Below are 11,063 nucleotides of genomic sequence, written 5' to 3'. Positions count from 1 at the left end.
ATTGTTTGGATGGTTGCACATGGAGTGCCTATTTTGTTTTCTCACATGTGTTAATATAAAGTCGAAACGTACACGTAAATTCAAACATAACATGTATTTTTAATATAGTCAAAACTTTATAACATGTTTTTGTGATAGATTTATGACATGGTTCTTGCCTCTGGTTGTTAATAAACGTGAGCTATATCGTCCAGTTGTCGTTGATCCATGTATGAATTTTCATAGAAAGTGATATTGGTTGGACTCTCGTAGAAAGATATTTGACCGCATTTAACTTTATTTTTCATTCGTTTTTATAGTGAAATGAACATTTGGATCTGCTTTTGCCATACATATAATCAACAATGATGTGATTGTGATGTACATACTGGTCGCTGATTTATTTCATTTTCTCAATTGAATAATAAGGTAGCCATTTTTTTTGGTCAACTACGAAGAGAATTGTACTCACCAAAAGAATGTTCAAACAAATATTAAATATATACACAAACGGCCATGCCATATAAATGGGCTTGTTGAAATGGTGCATCAATTTGATTTTAGTGGTCGGTGTATGGGATAAGTCAAAAAAGCTACCTTGTACATTTCATGGCACACACTTTTTGACATTTTTCATTTCACATTGCTATTACTAACTTAATCAATAAATGTGAATTTAGTTTAATTTTTTTTTATCTTTTGCAATATGTTCAAAACCACGAGTTTGACTTGACAGTAGAATTTAGAAATGGAGACGCAAAAACATATCTCCCAGTGGGTCCATAGAGTAACTACCCAAAAGATTTTGCCAAGCTTAATTACATAGATCCCCTATCGTCTTCTATCGAGTTATTTTTGGAACCTAGATTAGCTTTCTTTTATGGGGATCTGTAGGAAACCTTTGGATGGACACATAAGTTTATAAGGACGAAGAAGATAACTCATAGTATGCTGTGATATGCATTTTGTTTGCTTTCTCTTGATCTCAAATGAAAAATATCATGAATGATCAAACGATTTTGTTTCAAACACTTTCTCCATATTAACAGTCTAGAATCTTGTCTACTTTCTAAGAAGTGGAATAATACTATTTCTTAAGTTTCTCATATAGTTATTGATTGATAATGTAGTAACCAAAATTTATTAAACTGGATCTTTATTAAGAGTTATTCTCCATATATTGTCCCTTTCTTTCCTCTGTTATTGAAGAAACCTTTGTGTCAGAACCTAAAAATAACTATAGTTGAACATGTATTTTTGTTGTTTTGTTGATAGCTCACGATGAGAATGATCCGTGACTAGAAATGATTACCGTGACTACAAATGAATATGAATCTAACCATACGAAACCAAGCCTTTTGAGTGGTCTTTTACTATATTATTTGAGAATGATTTTCTGTAGACTTTCTATTAAAAATCTGACTAATGTAGTAATCAAAATTTCAACCATAAAATAGTTTTACGATGAACTGCTTTTTCTTCTTTTGTTATTATTTTAACAAGTATATCAGGAAAAATGCAAAAAGATAATAAAGCAAAGGGTTTAAATGCTAAACTATAATTTGGCAAAGACACAAAGATCCCAACTTAAGATTAAAGGTTTAAACAACAACAACAAAAAGAAGGTTTTAGTGCATCTTGAAGAGAGCCGTTTTCTCATTTCCGTCTCTCTCTTTCTCTCTTTGTATCCTCATCTTCTGATTTAGATGCTCAGCCTAAAAAGATTTAATGAAAAGGCCAAGTAATGTTTTTGTTACCTCTTCATAGGTCGATAGGGACTCTCAAGCCATCATGCGCAAGTTTTACCGAGATCCCTTCCCTAAGAAAACCAAACATTGCAACAAATAAATAAGATTACACCTCTCTTCTGTGGATGGTTTCTTCTGATACAGTTTTCTACCTTTTAGACCATTCATCAAGAAACTCATTGTCCTTGTGGTGATCAAACTCGTGAGTCATTCCGATTAGAAGAGCCCTTTTGGGACTCAGTCTTTTGATCGTCTCTAGTGTCTACATGAGAACAAAAGTAAGCATGCATAAAACATAAAAGAAAAAAAAAAAACACCTTCAAATTAAGCTAACCTGCGGGAAACATAAGTGGGTGTTGTGGGATCCTGTCTGGAACGTCACGATAAAAGAAAGAATGTGAAAACATCAGAAAAATGGAAAAGCAAACTTTAATGCATAAGGATGATATGCGTTACCTTATATAATGTATCCAAGATAAGAAGATCCAATTGTCCACCACCAGATTTTGATATGACTGTATAATCCAAAGGCAATAGAGTCTAAAGTTATCTTGTGTGAGAGTATCAATAACACACACGCTCTAAGAAATTTGTTACACACACTTACCATACTCAGTGCTTGGAGGAAAGCGTGACACATCAGATATATACGCCACTCTTGATTTTTCTCCAAAAGGAAACCAAGGCAGACGTAGTCTTCTCCATGCATCACCTAAGAGGCATAAACAATTTGAGTCTCCGGATAGATCAAGCAGGGAGACATGAATCACTATTTCTAACAGAGGGTTTGAGAAACTAACTGGAAGTGGCGTGAATGATAAGTCTGAAGCTAAAAATGGCTTCTCACAATCTTCTTCGATTACTCTCCAGTCCAGCTGTGTAACCCGCCTAACTTCTTGGCCTTCTTTAAGTTTCTTCTGAAACAGATACGGGAACTTCACAGCAAGTTTGAAGAAAGAGAAAGAAGGCAATTGTCGAAACTACAGCTTTCAAAGTCTAGAAGGTCAAACTGAAAATAAATAAAAAGACCATGAAGATGTTATTATTACCTGTCCATAGCATATTGGCTTACGAAAATAGGAGTAGGATCTATATCATTGGTAGGAAATGGTTGCACGGAGCGTATATCATCCAGGCCAAGTACTGCATCAGCATGCTCATGGGTTAAAATGATCTGCATGTCATGTAAAAAAAAAATTAGTGCTTACATGCATGGACTCGAGAATTGTAATTCAAGACTTAAAATTTGCCTCATGTTAGCTTTCTTCATACATTATCTCAGGCATGTTAGATCCTTTCTAGGCACGAAACAAAATATTCATGCACGACTTACAGAATCAACTTGAGGAATGTTGTGAAGAGTGAACCAACGAAGGACTTGTTCCCTGAAGGTCTTGCCAACGTCGATTTGAATGTATTTATGTTTGCCATCACTTTGGCAATAATCAATTAGAAGTGAAGTGTTTCCCCTGCCAAAACAAAAAGGACACATAACTCTTGCACTGAAAAGAGAATCTCGAGTCTAAAATAGGGAGGAATCAGCTAACTATAAGATGGATCATCAAAATCAAGCGCCACACACAATCTTAAAAGTAGGACGCAAAGCTAGACTAATTGAATCAAAGGAACATAACTAAGTGATCTCACAAACCAAGAATTAAACAAAATTGATGAAACCCAAATCTCAATTTTAAGGAATGTTCAATGTGATCACCGACATGCAAGAAGCAAAAATAAAAAAAAAACTAAGATAGCAACTCCACACTCGAAGGTATGTACAATGTACCTGTAGTTAGGGTTTTTCTCTGGCGGGATCGAGAGAGACTGCGAGCAGACGTAGCAGGGAGGATCTGATTTCTGGATCAAACACATTGCGTTAGGAACCGCGCTCGAACATCCCGTTCCCAGGAATATCAGAGCCGATCCCTCGCCACCGTTCTCACTCGGAACCGAACCGTTCATCATCGGAATATGTATGTTTCCTGTGAGAGAATATGGCAAAGGAAAAACTCGCTAGTAATAATAAAAAGAGGTAACAGAAGAAGAAGGGTGTCTTGTCGACGACGCAAAGGGGAAGGAGATGAAGATCAAATATATTTTATTTTATATACTAACGGTTACGTTTGTCACGTGGCGCACTCTTGACGCCTCTCAATGTAACTCCTGCTCCTGGTGGTTGTGGGAAATTGGATTCCTTTTCATATAAACTTCATGTTAATACCTTTTTCGGATAAATCTTGACAAATTTTCCTCATTTAAAATAAATATTTTATTATTTCTTTCCCTGACTAAAATTTATTGTATGATTTGTTAACACTTTCGGATTTTTAAGACTTTTATTTCTTTTGTCTACCTACTTAAATTGATAAATTTAATTAAATTCACAAAAAAATAGAGCTCACAGCTCATGCACCAGCCAGAAATCGAACCCGGGTCTGTACCGTGGCAGGGTACTATTCTACCACTATTTGATATGCCTCGCTATATACAGAATATAAATGCAAACTCCATACATTCTCTTTATTTTTCCAACACCTTCTCGTGGTCACACCCTAATAGTAAAGATGATTCAAGTTCTTCCAACTTTCAAAATCGCTTTCTTTCCGTTACTTTGCTCTGTGAAGAACACTACGATTGAGTGACAACTAAAAATTTGTGAAGAAGCAACTCGTTTCCGTTTATCTAATTGATGTTGAATCTAAGGCTTAGTCGCCTTCTTCGTCGACCCTTACTCCGATTCTCCAACGGCGAAACTGACGCATCTATCTCCACATCTTCCTCGGAAACTCCTCCCTCCAATCATGGCCCCTTTAGAGAAGGAGTTTCTCATCGCGAAGATGACCACCTGTCAGGAGAATTCACGCAATTGGGTTTCGGAAAGTCGCCGCCTTTGAATGTCAGTGAAGCTGAATCTGGAGAAATTCGAAACCCTAGCTTCAACAGCTTTGACGAGATAGACGAATTGGGAGGAGAAGAAGATGACGAAGACGATGAGGAAAGCGTCGACGAACGGGACGATGATGATTTTGCTGTTCTGGAATCTTTCGGGAAGATCCCACGATCGAGAGAAGACGTTAACAGTAGATTCGACGTGGAAGAAGATGAATCTAGGCATCCTTTGGTGAGAGAGACAAACCGATTGATTAATCTCAGATCCTCTTGGAACCCAAAGCACGAAGCGAAATGAGGAATCTATTAAGGAGCCTTAAACCTTCGCAAGTCTGCGCCGTTCTACGCTCTCAAGACGACGAGCGTGTTGCTCTCAAGTTCTTCTACTGGGCGGATCGTCAGTGGCGGTATCGCCACCACCCCGTTGTGTATTACTCCATGCTCGAGGCTCTCAGCAAGACCAAGCTCTGTCAAGGTGCGAGGAGGGTTCTTGTTTTGATGAAACGTAGAGGTGTGCATCGAACTCCTAAGGCGTTTTCGCTTGTGATGGTATCGTATAGTAGAGCAGGTCAGCTGAGGGATGCTTTGAAGGTGTTGACTCTTATGCAGAGAGCTGGTGTTGAGCCTGATTTGTTGGTCTGCAACACGGCTATTGATGTTTTCGTGAGGGGGAATAGGTTGGAGAAAGCGTTGCGGTTTCTGGAACGTATGCAGGTTATTGGTATAGTGCCAGATGTGGTGACTTATAATTGTTTGATCAGAGGGTATTGTGACTTGAGTAGAGTTGAGGAAGCTGTTGAGCTGCTAGAGGAGATGCCTAGTAAAGGATGTGCGCCGGATAAAGTTAGTTACTATACCGTAATGGGCTTTCTTTGCAAAGAGAAGCGGATTTTGGAAGTGAGAAACTTGATGGAGAAAATGGAGAAAGAGCATGGTCTGGTGCCGGATCAAGTTACTTACAAAATCTTATTCATATGCTCACAAAGCATGGTCATCCGGATGAGGCTCTTTTGTTTCTTAAAGAGGCTGAAGGAAAAGGCTTTCGGATTGATAAGGTGTGTTATAGTGTTATAGTTCATGGATTGTGCAAAGAAGGAAGAATGTCTGAGGCAAAAGATCTGATTAACGAAATGCTGTCAAAGGGACATTGCCCTCCCGATGTAGTAACTTATACAACAGTTGTCAATGGCTTCTGTCGTTTGGGTGAGGTGGACAAAGCCAAGAAGCTGCTTCAGGTGATGCATTTACATGGGTACAAACCAAATACTGTGTCGTACACTGCTCTGTTAAACGGGATGTGCAGGACGGGGAAATCGTTAGAGGCGAGAGAAATGATGAACATGAGTGAAGAGCAATGGTGGAGTCCAAATTCTATTACCTATAGTGTACTTATGCATGGGTTTCGTAGGGAAGGGAAGTTGTCTGAGGCATGTGATGTGGTAAGAGAGATGGTGCTAAAAGGCTTTTTCCCAGGCCCAGTTGAAATCAACTTGCTGCTCCAGAGTCTTTGCCGGGATGGGAGAACACACGAGGCCAGAAAATTCATGGAGGAGTGTCTGAACAAAGGGTGTGCTATCAATGTCGTGAATTTCACTACAGTGATTCACGGTTTTTGTCAGAACGATGAGATAGACGCTGCTCTCTCACTGCTCGATGACATGTACCTGATCAACAAACACGCAGATGTCTTCACATATACCACTTTAGTTGATGCACTGGGAAAGAAAGGTAGAATAGAAGAAGCAACGAAACTTACGAACAAGATGCTTCATAAGGGCATAGATCCCACCCCTGTCACATACAGGACTGTCATCCATCGATACTGCCAAATGGGAAAGGTTGATGATCTCGTGGCTATACTGGAGAAGATGCTGCTGCGGCAGAAATGCAGGACAGTGTATAACCAAGTCATTGAGAAGCTTTGTGGTTTGGGAAAGCTCGAGGAGGCAGACAAAATTTTGGGTAAAGTTCTGAGGACAGCTTCGACATCTGATGCTAAGACATGTTATGTGCTTATGGAAGGGTATCTTAAGAAAGGTGCACCTCTATCAGCATATAAAGTGGCTTGTCGGATGTTTAACCGTGATCTGATACCTGATGTTAAGATGTGTGAGAAGCTTAGCAAGAGACTGGTTCTGGAAGGAAAAGTTGAGGAGGCAGATCAGCTAATGCTACGCTTGGTTGAGCGTGGTCGTATTTCTCCCATTCCCTTAAAACAGTCCATGGTATCATAAGCATCGTAACCACAAACTTCTTGGTAGACTGCTTGAGGGCTCATGCGAAAAGAGTGATGGAATATAACTACATGCTGTTGTATTTCGTCGCTGGTTAGACACGACTTCCAGGTCTCAAGCCAAGCACCTAGGCTCTCACTCCGGAGCGGTCAAGGATTTGGTAGTTGATGCTCTTGGCTACCAGTTATTCTGCTTCACATACTCCTGGAAGCGACCCGTTAACTACTCACTGTTTCAAATTTAAGTGAAAACTTACTATCAAGTTTTAATGTCTCTGTCCTCTTAAGTTTTTCTTACTATAGTTAAGGTCACCGATTGTTTCTCTGTGTTTGCATTTGTGTCCGCATGTCATAATAGTTAGAACATTGTAATATGGGATACGCAAACGAAAATGCAAAGAACCAATTGTGGCCTAATTCATGTTTCTTTCTGATTTGTACTTACTTAATAGCAAGACTATAGGTTGTTGACACTTCACAGTCATGCAATGCTAAGTATACCTCTCTATTTGTTGACACTTTGATTATTCTGAGTAGTGAGTTTATTACAGACTGATGTTTTGCTGGTTGCTGCTTCTTCATTGGATTACGTAAAAGGTGCAACTGAGAAAGCGTGACTGTAACACCAAAGTTTCTGGGCATTTTTTTTTTTTCTGGAATTTTATTGAAAGAATAACGGACAAAGCCCAAGACCAACAAAAACACAAAAGGCCAGGAAAAGTCAGCATAAGAAAGACAAAGCCTAAACAACAGGCCACTTCACAATACAACTTACGGGCCTTAAGCCCAAAGAGGAACAGTAGGGGAAGATGCCAGCTCCACCACCACGTGTCCGGACGCCCGGCGCCCAATGAACACGCGTCACGAATGGAAGGCACGAGCTCCCTCCGGAGACAAAGAAGCGGCAGGATTGACCTCCGCCGTCAGCGGCGCGGAGAAGAAACGGATCGGATTCGTTCTTCACAAAAACCCTAGACGCTCATCAGATATATGCTTTAGAAAAGATATACAACCTACGTCAATCAATCCAACAACCGTAGACTTACGATGGAGGAAGGAGAATCGGTCGGACTAGAAACCACGAGAACCATAGATCAAAAAAAAAACGGGATGAATCCGATGAAAGCCGCCGTCAACACCAAAGCTAGTGAGACGCGGAGACTATAGCCAGCCGTCCTCATCGGAGAAGAAGATGAGAACGCCGGAGGCAAAAGCCGGACGACCACCGTGGAACAGATGCGACGCCGGAATCAGAGATACGGTCGGATGCACCGAAGCCGGAAAGGAAGCTTAAACAGAGGGCGATTCAACACCAAAGCCACCGCCAAAACAAGACTGCTAACTCTCTCTCTGAAAGATTTTGGAGAGATAAGAGAGAGAGAAAGCGTTAGTTTCTGGGCATTTAGGATGCTCATTTAATCTGAAAGTTTTTTGCTATTATAATGTTGAGAAATATTACATAGACGATTTTACAGTCGATAATTTAACCACCATATGAGAATACACGTCTGACTGCGTCACTCACGTCTAACTGCGTCACTCCGAGCCGCACATTTAACAAATGGGAAGTTAAAAAAAGTGAAAAGCATCCATTGTCTAATGGATATGACATAGGTTTTCTAAACTTTTGGTATAGGTTCAAATCCTATTGGACGCAATATCAATATAGATATAAATATATTGATATTTATCTAATTTTCATTTTTATATAAGAATATTTTTATTCTGTTTAGAAAATTTATAAGAAATAAATATTATAAGAAATAAATTCTGAATGCTTTAAGATTTAATATTAAACATATACATATATTAGTTCTATACTTCTATATATTATATATACTTAACGTAAATATACTTCTATTTTTTATAATTTCTCCTGAAGTACAACAATATATTGAACTAATTCAACAAGTCGACGCGTAAGATATCCAGCATCTGATGTGTGGACCGCAATATCTACAACTCCTTTACGGGCTCCATAGCAAAAAATAATATATTCTGTTAAAGACAATTCTTCGCGTAAATTGCTTTGAATAGGTAAATCAATCATTTGTCTTTGGGGATCCGACATTAATCCTCTCGTACCTACTAACTGATGTACTTGAGATGCATTTCCTCTAGCTCCCTAATTGTGTAATGAAGACCTCTTGTAACTTTTTTTTCCATAATCTGTATAATTTGCAATTTCTGGGGTTTAAATTCCACACCTTCTGGTGTAAAAGAAGTAATGAACCTTAAACCACTAGATTAAGGGTTACAACATCAATTATGAGAAGAAAAAGTAAATATTTTTGGTATATCTTTACACATCGCTTTATCATTAAAGATATGAATTATTTTCTGTATTTGGATATAGTGAAGTTGTTTGGTTTCTTGTTGCATTAGAGCTCTGTTATTGTATTTTTGTATTTTTTTTGGTTTATTTTGCTTTGGGGTGAACCTAATGTGTTGAAGGTACTTATAAGACATCACTTTCGTGATAATGCCTGTTTATTGGCTGATTCTGATTATCTGATAGACTCAAAAACGAAATCTATATTGTAAATATCGCTACTCTTCTTCAGAATATAGATTCTACTTTTATGAAGTATTCTAAGATTTCGAGAAAACGAAATCTGGACTTAATTTGAATGTCTATAAAAAGTAGAAATTGCATTTTGTACTTAACACGAACGTATACAAGAAGTAGAAATTGCATTATGTATTTTTCATGATTCTACAAAGTATAGAAGGTGCCTTCTACAGATAAAAAAATTTGTTTTTACAAAAATTAAGGAAGTTTCAGTTAAAAAAATATTCCAAAAATATTATAACTTCCTAAAACGTGTTCTGGTCGATTTTCTATGTCAAATATAAAAAAAAAATCAAATTTGCCTTTATTCTTCATCAATCTTATGATTTTTCATAGTTTATCTTGTGATTTTCACAAACTCTTGTTCTATGATGCATATCTATACAATATGTGGTGTATGGGAGAAATTTAGGGTTCGGGTTTTCTTTTGTTCTTTTTTTGTTACCATTTTGTTTTTTCTTTTCTTTTTTTTTTATTATGCTTAATTGTTTAATATGAAATCTATTATTATGTTAAATTGTTTTTTTTGACAACACATTTTTAATTGTTTAATATGAAATATATTTTTATGTTTAATATTATTATATTTAATTTTTTTTTTTGACATCACAATTTTTTTTAATTAAACCTTTAACATTTTCATTATTATATTTAATTGTTTAATATGATTAATCAAGGTTAGTTTTGGGATTATAAAAAAAATTATACTATTAGGACAACTTCATGTTGATATTATACTATAAGGACAACCATGTTGTTCTTTTATACCATTTTGGCAATTTTCTCTATTTTTAAAACCCGACCAAAAGATGAAACTAGATAACTATTTAGGTCACAACTTAATATGATTTGATCCAATTAAACTTGTTTCAAAATCCTTATTTTTATGTTTTTTTGAATATATATATATATATATATTAAATATGTTACAAAGATCTATCTATATTATTATTTTCAAAGTGATTTTAATATTTATTTGATTAGATAAGTGACTAAAATTAATAAAAATAAAAATTATTCATAATCTAAAGATATATGTAAAAAGAAAAGATAATTTGATATATGTTGTACTGTTATCCAGAAAATATCTTTTAGTAAAATGGTTAAAATTAACAAACAGAAAAAATAACTAAATATTTAGTAAAATTATTAATTCTCTATAATTAAAAAGAGAATATCGAGGGATTTATAAATATTTATTATTTATTAATAATGAAGTGTACAAAATAATATTAAAAGAGTCTATTTATAATTAGTTTAAAAGTATATGAAAAGGATATGCAAAAAATATTCTTATTCATTTAAATTTGAATTAATTAATTAACCATTGATTTTACAAATATATTCATGATATATTTTACAAATATATTCAGTATATGAAAAGGACAATGTGTGGAATATCCCCAATTAAGATCCAAATTTGCTGAATGCCCATAATTATGGATAACCCAAAAAGAAGTAACCTTTTGACACTGTGCGGACGAAAATGCCCTTATGATTTGTCGAAAACAAGTAACTCTAGATTTATCAGCTAAATATTTACATAGCATGTAACAATCTATATACCAACTAACATATCCGCTAATAATTTCAGTATCATCTAACAATCTATGTATCAAACAAATGTATCAACTAACAAATC

General features: G+C 36.3%; 2 pseudogenes; one reads left to right on the top strand and one right to left on the bottom strand.

Annotated features, from left to right (window-relative positions):
• Positions 1-1,513: 1,513 nt before the first annotated feature.
• LOC125594571 lies at positions 1,514-3,808 on the bottom strand (annotated as a pseudogene).
• Positions 3,809-4,262: 454 nt separating this feature from the next.
• LOC125594570 lies at positions 4,263-7,291 on the top strand (annotated as a pseudogene).
• The last annotated feature ends 3,772 nt before the right edge of the window (positions 7,292-11,063 follow it).

The sequence above is a fragment of the Brassica napus genome (genome assembly GCF_020379485.1).
Source record: "Brassica napus cultivar Da-Ae chromosome A9 unlocalized genomic scaffold, Da-Ae chrA09_Random_9, whole genome shotgun sequence".
NCBI lineage: Eukaryota > Viridiplantae > Streptophyta > Magnoliopsida > Brassicales > Brassicaceae > Brassica > Brassica napus.
Note: the sequence above shows the minus strand (reverse complement) of the source record. Positions and strands in the feature narration are given on the sequence as shown.